We start from the raw sequence: 13,362 nt of genomic DNA, 5'->3' as shown, positions 1-13,362 counted from the left end.
TTCAACGCTAAGGATTTTTTTCTACTGGTCTGATCGGGCCAGTGGTTCAGATTTTCACTTGCCCTGCCAAAATGTTCACTGGCTCCACCAAAAAAAGAAAGGGAAGTTAAAAGCTATTTTTAGATACATATTTTAAATAATGTGTCAAAAATAAAGTCTCTGAATCTAGAATTTTAATACTTAAAAAATTGTAAATAAAAGTGTTATGCAAACAAAAAGAGCAGTATGGAAAATGTGGAGGTATTTTATTGCGGTTTGAAATTATTTAACAAAGGGTGGCTGACTTGCCAAACTGACGGCAAACTGTGCAGCTGTGGGGGTTTTTTGTCATGTTGTTCACACGTAAATTTCTGCTTTCAAGACGCTAGAAACAGATATTTTCTTTTAGCCTTAGAATTTGATGTTGCCATTTCTTCGCTGTACTGGTTGTTACCAGGTTATGGAAAAATAGAATTTTCAATCAGATAAGAGGAACTGGAAAGCAATACAGTGTTTACGACATCACAGAGATGGTAGTGTTCAAAGACTTAAAAGCAAGAACTTAAAATGCAAGCAATTGATAAATAGTCACAGACAAACTAAATATTAGTGACAAGGCAGCACTGTCCCAATCGGGCCAGTAATGATCCGGTCTACTGTCCCAAGTGTCTGTCACGCTGGCCCTGGGCCACCAGGCAGTCCTTATTGTTGAGCCCTGGTTTGTCTTTAAAGTAAGGCTTGCTTTTATTGGATTATTGATCGTAACACAAATAGTGTCAAACTGTTCTGTGGCCACTGTATATACTAACGCTGTCAGTATAGTGAGCTCACTGAGTAATAAACAAGATCAACCACATCTGTTTATATATTCAAGATAAAATATGCTTTTATTTAGGAGGAAAAAAACAAGGAAACATAGAGAGTAACTAGAGCGCTGCAGAATATACATTACATCTCATTTCTGTCAATTATTAATTGACCTTAGTTTGTTTTTCAGTGTCTGTGTTTAGTTTCATGAGGTTTAGTTTTTCTCATTTATTGTGAATTTAGCATTTTATTTCATTCACTTATTCTAACAATGTTTTGTGTTCAGTTAGCCATGTAATAAGCAGGATAACGTACATCCAGGTTGTTGTGGTACAGGTGAATTGGGTAGGCTAATTTGTCCAGAGTGTATGAGTGTGTGTGTGGATGTTTCCCAGAGATGGGTTGCAGCTGGAAGGGCATCCGCTGCGTAAAAACTTGCTGGATAAGTTGGCGGTTCATTCCACTGTGGCAACCCCGGATTAATAAAGGGATTAAACGTGACAAGAAAATGAATGAATGAATGAATGAGCTCTTCAGTCTTATACAGAAGTGTTCTGCTTTACATCAGCCTGCCAATGAGCTTTAATCTGCCATAACAACCTCCTAGATCACAGGTGTCAAACTCAGTTCCTGGAGGGCCGCAGCTCTGCACAGTTTAGTTCCAACCCTAATTAAACACACCTGATCAAACTAATTGAGTCCTTCAGGCTTGTTTGAAACCTACAGGTAAGTGTGTTGGAGCAGGATTGGAACTAAACTGTGCAGGGCTTCGGCCCTCCAGGAACTGAGTTTGACACCTGTCCTAGATGGACGTTACCCCTAACTTATTGAATATCAGATATGTCTAAAAGCCACGTCAAAATACAAATTGGGGTGTAGGAATGACTTCAGTTCTGAATTATGCTTCTGGCCACACTCCGTCACTTTTAATAGTCGTGCCAAAAGTGAGAACACGAGGATCTCCATGTTCCCAGCTGCTCATCTTCAATGAGAAATAGCACAGGAGAATCCTCCGAGTGCATGTTGTGCATTATGATGAGAACACAGAGCACCAGCGGATCCCCCTGGCCTGTTTTTCTCTGGCTTTCTTATTCCCTCTCCATTACTCCGGGCTTTTCAGTGAGACGAGCCCCCGCTGTGTGTCAGACAGCAGACGAGCTCTGCCAGTGGACTACACATACACACCAACACCGGCGAGAATGTCTCCTGTCGTCTCGCTTTTCCGCTCATCCTCAAAGCTGTCCTTCCTGAGCTTTTATATCTGCCATGCAGGATTTGGTTTCTTTCTTGCCCTTAAGCAGAAGCGCCTGCAGCCGGTGAGCGTGTTAACCCGGGTTCAGCCCACATCCTCTCATTTCCAGCTCAAGAATGCCCATTAACATCACAACAGCAGCTCTCTGCAAACACCACTGCAAACGCACAGCTCTGCGCAGCCTTTACTGAAGCCAAGCCAAGAGAATAAACCCGAGCTCATTAACAAAAACGTGACTGTAGCCACACATACAGCGCAGGCTCACTGGAGATATGCGCCTACATTTTGAGTGTGTCCTTGCTGCAGCCTGATGAATGCATGCACGAGCGGTTATTGCTAAACACTATTACTAGACACAATTATTTATATTAATGACTAAATTACCCGTTACATTGTGTGTTATTAGCGTCTACAGTTACTGATATATCTACCCTTGCATTTATTTATCTATCTCAACCCTAAACCCAAACCTGCAGCAGAAATGGAGACTCATCAGAGCAGCAACGTTTCTCCAATCTTCTATTGTCCAGTTTTGGTGAGTCTGTGTGAATTGTAGCCTCAGTTTCCTGTTCTTAGCTGACAGGAGCGGCACCCGGTGTGCTCTTCTGCTGCTGTAGCCCATCCGCCTCAAGGTTGGACGTGTTGTGTGTTCAGAGATGCTCTTCTGCAGAGCTCGGTTGTAGCGAGTGCTTATTTGAGTTCAGCTGGAACCAGTCTGGCCATTCTCCTCTGACCATCAACAAGGCATTTGCGCCCACAGAACTGCCGCTCACTGGATATTTCCTCTTTGTCGGAGCATTCTCTGTAAACCCTAGAGATGGTTGTGCATGAAAATCCCAGTAGATCAGCAGTTTCTGAAATACTCAGAGCAGCCTGGCAGCAACAACCATGCCACATTCAAAGTCTCTTAAATCCCCTTTCTTCCCCATTCTGATGCTCACTCTGAACTGCAGCAGATCCTCCTGACCATGTCTACATGCCGAAATGCAGTGAGCTGCTGCCATGTGATTGGCTGAGAAAAGAAGTTTGCATTAATGAGCAGTTGGCAGGTGTACCTAATAAAGTGGCCAGTGAGTGTATATGGTTTGTTCTCAACAGGACTATTCAATGTTATCACCTATTACACCTGTTCTTTTTAAAAATGTCTCACTAAAATGTTTACAAACTCGTAAAACTGATCTGAGAACTGAAAACTGAAACCTGTTTAGCACGCCACCACTGGGCAGGATGATCTAAGCCAGTGTTTCTCAACCACGCTCCTGAAGGACCACCAGCGCTGCATGTTTTGGATGTCTCCTTTGTCGGTCACACCCATCGCAGGTCATTCAATCTTTGCTAATGAGCTGGTGATCAGGTGTGTTTGGTTAAGGAGACAAATGTGCAAGGCTGGTGGTCCTCCAGGAACGTGGTTGAGAAACACTGATCTAAACAAAGCTGCGTGATTTATGTGGACTCTATGATGCTACACAGATCTCTCCAAAGTGGTGAACCTTTATATTTTTAAAACAGTTTGAAACCGTTCAGACACGGCAGTGAAAGTGTGAAAGGGAAGCTTGAGGCGTCATGGAGAGCAGCCATGGCTAAGAGAAACAGGAGATGAGGAGACAGAATGAAAAGTGGAGAGAACAAGAGGTTAATGGCTTTCTGCAGAAGACAACGCTGTTATTAAAGGAATCATTATAATAAGGAATGAGAAGGACGCACAGAAATGAAAGGGCGGATGAAGAGACAGAGAATCTGCAGAGATTAGGCAGTTATGAATATGCTAGTTATGGTGAGAGAGAGAAACACAGGCATATTTCATAACAGCACTCTCATAAGCAGCGACGCAGCCGTTGCATCCTCACGTGCTTCATTATCACGACAATTCTAATAAGAAAAACTCTGATTAGCGATGTTTTGTCATGGCCATCCGTTTAGTAAAGCTTCGTCTGTTTATCTTATAGACTTGCTGGTGTTTACTGGGTCTCTTCCAATGTTTAGTTGTTCTACAGAAAGAGTGCTCTTAATCACATGATGTGCTAAATCACAAATGTCGATTTATCATTCAGGCCTAGCAGGCATAATATAACATTTAAACCCAGTCATTTTAGCATGCCAAAGTCAAATTTAAGCCGCCTTTACACCGCACACGACATTTGGACACGACTGTCAGAATACGCCCCCTTGTGGCAGTGGCACAGAGTTTTCAGCTCTGGGTGCACCATGGGAGAGAAGCTGTTCTCGCAGTGTCTGAAATAAAGGAGCAAGAGAAAGTATTCGCTGTGCACTCACCATGTTGAATGAATAGAAACTCATAGACCGCTTAAAAATATTGGAGGGAATGAGGAGACAAGATTAAATTTTTGAAACTCATTTATACATAGAAGTGTTTGTTTTTAATATAGACTTTCTCTTATTAACAAAAAACTAAACGATTATCTCATCTCATCTCGCACGCACAGACCTGATTGGACAAAACGGGAATACATCACATCTGATTGGCCAATGGCGACGCAGTGGCGCAGTAGGTAGTGCTGTCACCTCACAGCAAGAAGGTCGCTGGTTCAAACCTCGGCTCAGTTGGTGTTTCTATGTGGAGTTTGCATGTTCTCCCTGTGTTTGCGTGGGTTTCCTCCAGGTGCTCCGGTTTCCCCCACAGTCCAAACACATGCGGTACAGGTGAATTGGGTAGGCTAAATTGTCCGTATTGTATGAGTGTGTGTTTCCCAGAGATGGGTTGCAGCTGGAAGGGCATCCGCTGCGTAAAAACGTGCTGGATTAGTTGGCGGTTCATTCCGCTGTGGCGACCCCAGATTAATAAAGGGACTAAGCCGACAAGAAAATGAATGAATGATCGGCCGGTTGCATACGGTCAAGTTGCAGGAGTTCAAATATTTGAACGGATCTGCAGCTCAAATCTAAATTTTCCACATACGGTGATGATCGGAGCTCCACGCAGCTCCCAGGACTACTCTCCATTGGAAATAAATGACTTCCGGTCTGTCTCTTGCCGTGTGCAGTGGAAAGCAGGCGTTATGCATATGAATGATATGCATAAGGGAAAATGCAGAGTGGCCAGTAACTTTGGAAAACTTGCCATAGAGGCTGAGGATCAACAGTGCTAATGTTGGTTTGGTTTTGATTAACTGCACCGATACAGACTTAATTAAACGTGTTGTGTGTCAATGCTGCTCGAAGCTGGATCATGGAATAAGAGTGGTCATAGCACTGACCTTGTCCCAGTTCCTGCAGTCACTGCCTAGTAAGCGTCCATCCTAGTACAGATTTCCAACACACACTCACTTTTAAGCGCAGACTCTCACACTTACAGACACGCCGAGGATAACCCAGTGGAGATAAAACCACTGGCCTTCATCTCCACCGTCTGTCAAATATGGTCAGCACGGCACCATTGTGTCAAACTCACTCAATATCAAACAGACAGAGAGAGAGAGAGAGAGAGAGAGAGAGAGAGAGAGAGAGAGAGAGAGAGAGAGAGAGAGAGAGAGAGATTTGTACTACTCTACAGACACTAAACGCAACGATTATAACGCTGGTAACTATAAGCACAAGTACATGAGTGACCCAATCAATGCACAGACATATTTGTTGATTGGAAGCACATACGGCATGTTGTCTTCAATTTAAATGCTCAATTACCAGGTGGGATCTGATTGGCTGTTGGTAGCTATGTTTCCATCTGAAGATGCAAATTAGAGTTATGCACAGAAATGGAATGTCGTATAAAACGTTTGTGAATAAAGCAGCGTTTCCATAAGTTTATGCACATTTGATCTTATCATATAAAAGGTTTGCGAATAAAGAAGCATTTGCATAATAGTTTATGCACATTTGATCTTATCGTATAAAACGTTTGTGAATAAAGAAGCGTTTACATCGTTGTTTATGCACATTTGATGTTATCATATAAAACATTTGTGAATAAAGCAGCGTTTACATCGTAGTTTATGCACATTTGATCTTATCGTATAAAACGTTTGTGAATAAAGAAGCGTTTACATCGTTGTTTATGCACATTTGATCTTATCGTATAAAACGTTTGTGAATAAAGAAGCGTTTACATCGTTGTTTATGCACATTTGATCTTATCGTATAAAACGTTTGTGAATAAAGAAGCGTTTACATCGTAGTTTATGCACATATGATCTTATCGTATAAAACGCTTGCGAATAAAGCAGCGTTTACATCGTAGTTTATGCACATTTGATCTTATCGTATAAAACGTTTGCGATTAAAACAGCGTTTACATCGTAGATTATGCACATTTGATCTTATCGTATAAAACGTTTGTGAATAAAGCAGCGTTTACATCGTAGTTTATGCACATATGATCTTATCGTATAAAACGTTTGTGAATAAAGCAGCGTTTACATCGTAGTTTATGCACATTTGATCTTATCGTATAAAACGCTTGCGAATAAAGCAGCGTTTACATCGTAGTTTATGCACATTTGATCCAATCGTATAAAACGTTTGCGATTAAAGCAGCGTTTACATCGTAGTTTATGCACATTTGATCCAATCGTATAAAGAGTTTAAGCATTTCATTCAAACATTTTAGAGAACGTCACACACGTGGGCCTTCAAAAATTGATCAGAAATAGAAGTGAGCCCCGCAGTGTAAAAGGTTGACGACTGTTTTAGACCATGAGCCTATATTGAGCACAAAGTCTGCAATTTCTGTCCTCTTCATTCTTCACAGCAAACTCAGCTTGTGTATCGCATAATTTCGCAATCGATTTTATCTGAATAAATTACGCTTTACTAAAGAATCTTCATCTCAAAAGAAGCGAGTCAAATTGTTGTGACTTAGCAACCAAATAAATACACATTTTCCCTTTATGATGAAACAAAACATTTGCAATTCTTGAGATTAATCCATGACGACAAACTCACGCCAAAAATGCACACTTTAAAAGCAGATGTCAAAAGCTATACATGTGGCCAACACATGCAGCTCCATACAGTGGAGAAGCTATTAAAGTCTGCACAAACAGATCAATGAAAGCGCCGTTTCAGGCCAGAGCTATTGATTGATGGTCACACATGTAGAGCGGTCCATGTGGCAGTGATTATACATGTAGGTCACCACATGACCCTCACAACACATGCTGCCGCCGCCACGTCACCATCCGCTCATCTGCAGACGTACATTGCTGTGGGAAGAACGAGACTTCCAGTTTCCTCTAGCTTTAGTGTACAGTAGCTTACAGAAACACCCGAAAGGTGAAAGCGTGTGTATTTAGGCTACTTTCAAGCTCACGTTTAAGTGGGTGTTTATTTCAGCTGCATACAGCAAGTACACTACACACTGACACAAAACATGTCAGGATCCGACAGATATGACAAGTACACAACATACACAGTGCAAAGAACAGAATGCTGTAATGTAGTGCAGATAGCGGTAAACATGAGATGATTAGATGTATAGTACAGGGATTTTACTAGGTAAAACTCTAGTGAAGCACAAAAACACCATATTAAGTTTGCAGATATTTGGGAAACACCCTGAGTGGATATATTTATCTGGAAAACTGAAGTCTGTGTGCTGTCAGAATGTCTGTCTTTAGAGGGTCGCACACCGGATGTGCCTGACACATGACTGTTGATGGTATCACACACCAGACGTGCACATTTGCATGTTATTTAAAATGAAACTATTCAGATGGCGCTCTGTGGCATGGCAGAAATATGAAGTCATGTCCTGAGCCGTGACTGGGTGCTACGGACAGCCGCAGACTTGTGGTGTCGGTGTGCGTACCCTGATAGAAACCCATGTTTAGATTTGTAAAATGCATGCTGCTGCGTGGCGTGACATTGATGCCCAACACCCTTTTGTTTTGATCTGTGTGACTCCGCCCACTAGCAGTTTACCCAATTACATTCCGACCAGACAGCATATTTCACTTGCCATGAAGGCTGCCTCGATGTATGTGGGCGTGGCTAATAGTGTGACCCTCTATCAGTGCTGGTGATTGGTGATTTTGCGACAGGACAGTCCATACACACTATCCAATGGAACATTTAGAACCAGGATGCACAAGAAATCATTAATTATTTTGGTTTTATTGATTATCTGAGATTTAATTTAGAAAATTCCCTTTATTTTTAAAAAATTACAGTATTTTCTCGCTTGTATCTCAATCACTTGGGTGCCCAAATTTAACCCACAAGCAGCAAAATGAGTAAGAAACAGACGTCTCTGGACAGTGAAGCACCTGTGAACTGCCAAGCAATGAATCTGCAACCCATGTCAACAAATCAGGTGTACCTAATAAAGTGGCCGGTGATAATCATGTTTATGACAGATTTATGACAAGTTTACGTGACAGACAAAAACTGGTCGTTTATGTTAACAATTCGTTTGTTGTGACAACTTAGTACAAACAACGTCATCTTTGCATTTAAAATTTATGCACATTTGATCCAATCGTATAAAAGGTTTGCGAATAAAGCAGCGTTTGCATAATAGTTTATGCATATTTGATCTTATCATATAAAACGTTTGTGAATAAAGCAGCGTTTACATCGTAGTTTATGCACATTTGACCTTATCATATAAAACTTTGCGAATAAAGAAGCGTTTACATCGTAGATTATGCACATTTGATCTTATCGTATAAAAAGTTTAAGCAAGCAATTCATACAAACAGGACAGGACAGGACAGTCCATACACACTATCCAATGGAACATTTAGAACCAGGACGCACAAGAAATCATTAAATATTTTGGTTTTATTTATTATCTGAGATTTAATTTTGAAAATTCCCTTTATTTTTAAAAAAATACAGTATTTTCTCGCTTGTATCTCAATCACTTGGGTGCCCAAATTTAACCCACAAGCAGCAAAATGAGTAAGAAACAGACGTCTCTGGACAGTGAAGCACCTGTGAATTGCCAAGCAATGAATCTGCAACCCATTTGTCAACAAATCAGGTGTACCTAATAAAGTGGCCGGTGATAATCATGTTTATGACACATTTATGACAAGTTTACGTGACAAAGACAAAAACTGGTCGTTTATGTTAACAATTCGTTTGTTGTGACAACTTAGTATAAACAACGTCATCTTTGCATTTAAAATGTCACGACTGACAGTGATTGACAGCCGTCATAAGCAAGCATATCATCTCATTCATGTGTCAAACATGATTATAAAGGTGTCATGAACACCACTTCAAGTAAAGTGTTACCAAAGCAACTCATATAAACAATCTATCAACCTAAGCAAACACCTGGGTAAATGCTCCCATTACTGCTGTCCAGTGTGTCACTTCTGCAGTCAGATCTGGTGAAAGTAGAAGTGGGCGCAGTGATCAGTGATCAGTGTTCTGTGCCGCTGCAACACTAGCCCTGTTGTTTGCAGTGCTGCTGATTGTGAGCGTGTTCCAGAGGATGTGGTCAACCTGAGTATGACAATGACAAAGCAGCAACTCAACCACACTAACTTTCCATCAGAGGCGTTTCTCCTTAAGAGAGCAAAATGTCAGAGCATTAAAGTCGACCATTCATCAGTCAGAAAGAGTAATGAGGGTGGTAAAAATAGTCGGCAGAGGACTGTTCGGCTCTACAACACAATGAGCTGAGAGCTTATGTTTAAATGTCTCTTTTTGACATTCATCTAGACTGTATGTAACTTCGTCAACTACTAGCAATTAGCTGAATCTGGCTAACACGTGTTTTTGACAGTAAAAGTCAAAATTATTCGGACCCTGTGAATGTGTTTACTTTTCCAGTATTTCCCAAATGATGTTGAACAGATTCAGCAAATAATATCTGGACTTCTAGCTGATGATTTGGTGTCAGAAGTGTCTCTATGAAAGGCAAAGGCCTGTAGATTTTGCTTATTTGAGCTCAATAAATCTGATCATGCCTTAATGCCTCATCACTAATTAATAAAGTCGTCTGGAAAGGCAAAGAAAGCCTTCTGAGTTCATCAAGAGTCTTTGTGTTGATCTTCAACACCTCCTTCTTCATCATGCTCAATAATGTTGATGTCTGGTGACTGGGCTGGCCAATCCTGGAGCACTCTCTGCTGTCAGGATCTTTGATGTGGAGGCTGAAGTATGAGCAGGAGCGCTATCCTGCTGGAGAATTGTCCCTCTCCTGTGGTTTGTAATGTAATGGGCAGCACAGATGTCTTGATACCTCAGGCTGTTGATGTTGATCATCCACTCTGCAGATCTCTCCATACTGAATGAACCCCAAACCATGATGTCTCCTTCACCAGACTTGACTAATTTCTGTGTGAATCTTGGTCCATGCTGGTTCCAGTAGGTCTTCTGCAGTATTGGTGATGATTGGGATGCAGATCAGCAGATGATCCAGCAGAGAAATCCACCTTCTGACACTCTTACACATCATCAGCTAGAGGACCAGTTACTATCTGCTGCTCTTACAGCTGAGATCCACCATCATCAATAACAATCAATAAGTTCAGGTTTTACTGTCCTTATAGGGAATGTGGGAATACCTGGACCACACACACACATTGTATTTCAACTGAACAATGACTGTGTGTGTGTGTGTGTGTGTGTGTGTGTGTGTGTGTGTGTGTGTGTGAAGGGAATTTCCAGTGACACAACTGCCAGTCAGAAACAGAGAGCCATGAGATAAACCTGCACAGTTGCTAGGAGACCGTTTCTCAATATGGCACAATATCGACAGTGTGAGAGAGCGGTCTATCCCTCTCATCGAGTGTGTATGTGATGGAAACACACATTTACAACACACTCTTCATTACACTGATGCTGTTATAACATTTGTTATGCAACAGTGTGAACAGAATACATTAACGTGCTCTGTGTAGGGCAGTGGTCACCAAACTTGTTCCTGGAGGGCCGGTGTCCTGCAGATTTTAGCTCCAACCCGAATCAAACACACCTGAACAAGCTAATCAAGCTCTTACTTGGAATACTTGAAACATCCAGGCAGGTGTGTTGAGGCAAGTTGGAGCTAAACCCTGCAGGGACACTGGCCCTCCAGGACCAGGATTGGTGACCCCTGGTGTAGGGCTATAAATCTTCTTAAAGTGTTTTAAAATCCCTCCTTAAAGACATGAGGGTTAAGACAATGTTTTAATGGTGTTATCAACTCAATTTAATCAGTTCACAATGGATCAACTCAACATGTTATGGCTTTGTAACATGAACAAAACAATGCTTGAAGTGGACACGAGCAGCGTCTGCACACATCTCAGTCACCGAGCCACTAAACTGAACACGCTAACAGAGGCCAGAGATGACGGCTTATATCAGAGTTCAGTCACTCAGACTCACCAGCTGTGTTTCCATCCACCTATTCTAATGCACGTTTGGAAATATCACGTAAAAAAGGAGCTGTATGTCAGTTTTTAACTCTTCTAAAACATTAGTAAACACAGTGTATTTCATTTCAATCTTAAAGGCTGCCTCAAAATATGTGATGTACACTACAAACTGCATGAAAAAGAGGAAAAACGCAGGTGAAAAAGCGTTTCGAATTTGGACTGCAGTACCTAGTTCAGCCACTGGGTGTCAATCTACATACTGCACTTTTAATGGAGACGCCAAGATGCAGAAAATAATTTCCTCACAACCTCCTGTAGCACTAAATTCCCTGACAGCACTAATCAGCAGCTCTTGTGTGTATTGCCTCTTGTTGAATCGCTGAATGCCTCCTCAGTTGTAGGTCGCTTTGGACAGAATTGAAGCACAATTTGAAGCACAGCGGAGCGGCCACTGTGTAAACCACCTGAATTATTGTTTTGGTCATCCTGAAATGTCTCAGCACAGTCATCACAGTGGTATTATTACCTCCAGAACTGTCTTTAGCATCTGCTCTTCCAAAGAGCTTCTTCTCGCTCCTCCAACTCAACTTTTCTTTTTGATATTTGGAGCCAGTTCAATCAGAAATGCTCCCACAATCCCAGGCCTAATAGAGGAGAAGAGAATCTGTATGGTCATTGTGCATGTGTACAAATTGCATGCGTTTTAATGATTATATTTTGCATGGTTTTGAGTCGTTTGGGACGCAGTGACTTAATCTTTTGCATGCAAATGTCAACCTTGCCATGGAAAAAAAAGTGTTTTGAGCAAATTAGCGAAACCCCTTCTAGTTTTTTAGTGGAGGCTTGTATAGAAATACTCTAAAATTACTCTGTCAATGTTTTCAAAAAACAATATTTGATTTGTACTTGCTTTTACTTAAATACTTGTTTTTAAGTCACACAAGTGCCAATTTCAGAACCAGGCCATGTACCCATCAATCAAGATGCCAAATAAAATAAAACCAGGTCAAGCTTTACCAAGTCTGCATGCAGAACCAGTAGGCAGGTCAATGTTTTGATCAACCTTGTCTTCGCTTTGAGTTAAAATAACAGACGTTTTGTAATAAGATATTGTTTATAACATCTTCAACCGCATGTACAAAGCACTTTTGTTCATTCTGATGATTCACAAGTATGTTTTTTTCTACAGACCACACTACTTAAAAAAAAAAAGTAAGGTGTGACCCTGAACCATAAACTTCCTTTGTTTAATCTCAACATCAGACCAAGAAGAGCTTCTCAGAAAACAAGACCCTTCACTGTGCTTGTGCATCTGCATGTGTGGTCGATGCATTAAAGTTGCATGCTTTTTTTGTGACACATCTGCAAATGCACATGTTAAAACACACCATCTTAGCACTGCTGACATAACACAAAACTTTAATGTGAAACATTTATGTGCAGACATTTAACCATTGGGTCTCATTCACTAACTATGCGTATGCACAAATCGATGCGTTCGTTCATCATTGGTCTTCTAATCTTCCCTGAATAAAAATGCTGATTTGGGGAAAGCCCTTATATGGAGTTGGTTTGGGGCGTGTATTATGCAAATTACAACACTGTAACACTCAATAAGTTAACCGTTTAGGGAAACCATTTGTTGCAACATGTGCGTTACGTGCTGGAGTGTCTGTCTTCGTTTTGGTCATTTAACCCACCCAGTGCCAGTTTAGCCAATTATAGTTCAGCACTTCGGGTTGCCAGATGGTGGAAAACAGCGTATTTCATTCATTCAGTCAGGAAGGCTCTCAGAGTGTGTGTCCGTGACTGAAATGCGACCTCTGGTGGACAGTAGCAGACTCTGAAATGAGATGCAGATTCAGAGTTCCACATGAGGTTATTAATTAGCAAATAATATTAATATTATGAGTGTGAACATTAGGTGAGCAAGTCACATTGTAACCCCGTGTCCTAACAACATGCTACATGACGAGATACACAGTGATGAGCAGTTTGCACCAGACGAAACAGGACAGAAATGTTAACACAGCCATTCAGCTGCACTCCAGC

General features: G+C 41.3%; 1 protein-coding gene and 1 long non-coding RNA gene across 6 annotated transcripts in view; one reads left to right on the top strand and one right to left on the bottom strand.

The window, feature by feature from the left end:
- The window catches only part of fynb (FYN proto-oncogene, Src family tyrosine kinase b), a 64,446-nt gene that overhangs the window by 31,731 nt on the left and 19,353 nt on the right, over positions 1–13,362 (bottom strand). The window contains 1 exon segment of one of the 5 annotated variants that reach the window (NM_001029969.1): positions 11,837–11,954. The exons of the other annotated variants lie outside the window; for them this stretch is intronic. The gene's annotated coding sequence lies outside the window, so the exon portion shown is untranslated. 5 annotated transcript variants of the gene reach the window in all.
- LOC147832065 (uncharacterized) lies at positions 22–2,373 on the top strand. Its single transcript, XR_015518149.1, has 2 exons — positions 22–1,412; positions 1,678–2,373. It is a non-coding gene; the product is annotated as an uncharacterized LOC147832065 (long non-coding RNA).

Source organism: Danio rerio, chromosome 20 (genome assembly GCF_052040795.2).
Source record: "Danio rerio strain M-AB ecotype USA chromosome 20, GRCz13ab, whole genome shotgun sequence".
NCBI lineage: Eukaryota > Metazoa > Chordata > Actinopteri > Cypriniformes > Danionidae > Danio > Danio rerio.
Note: the sequence above shows the minus strand (reverse complement) of the source record. Positions and strands in the feature narration are given on the sequence as shown.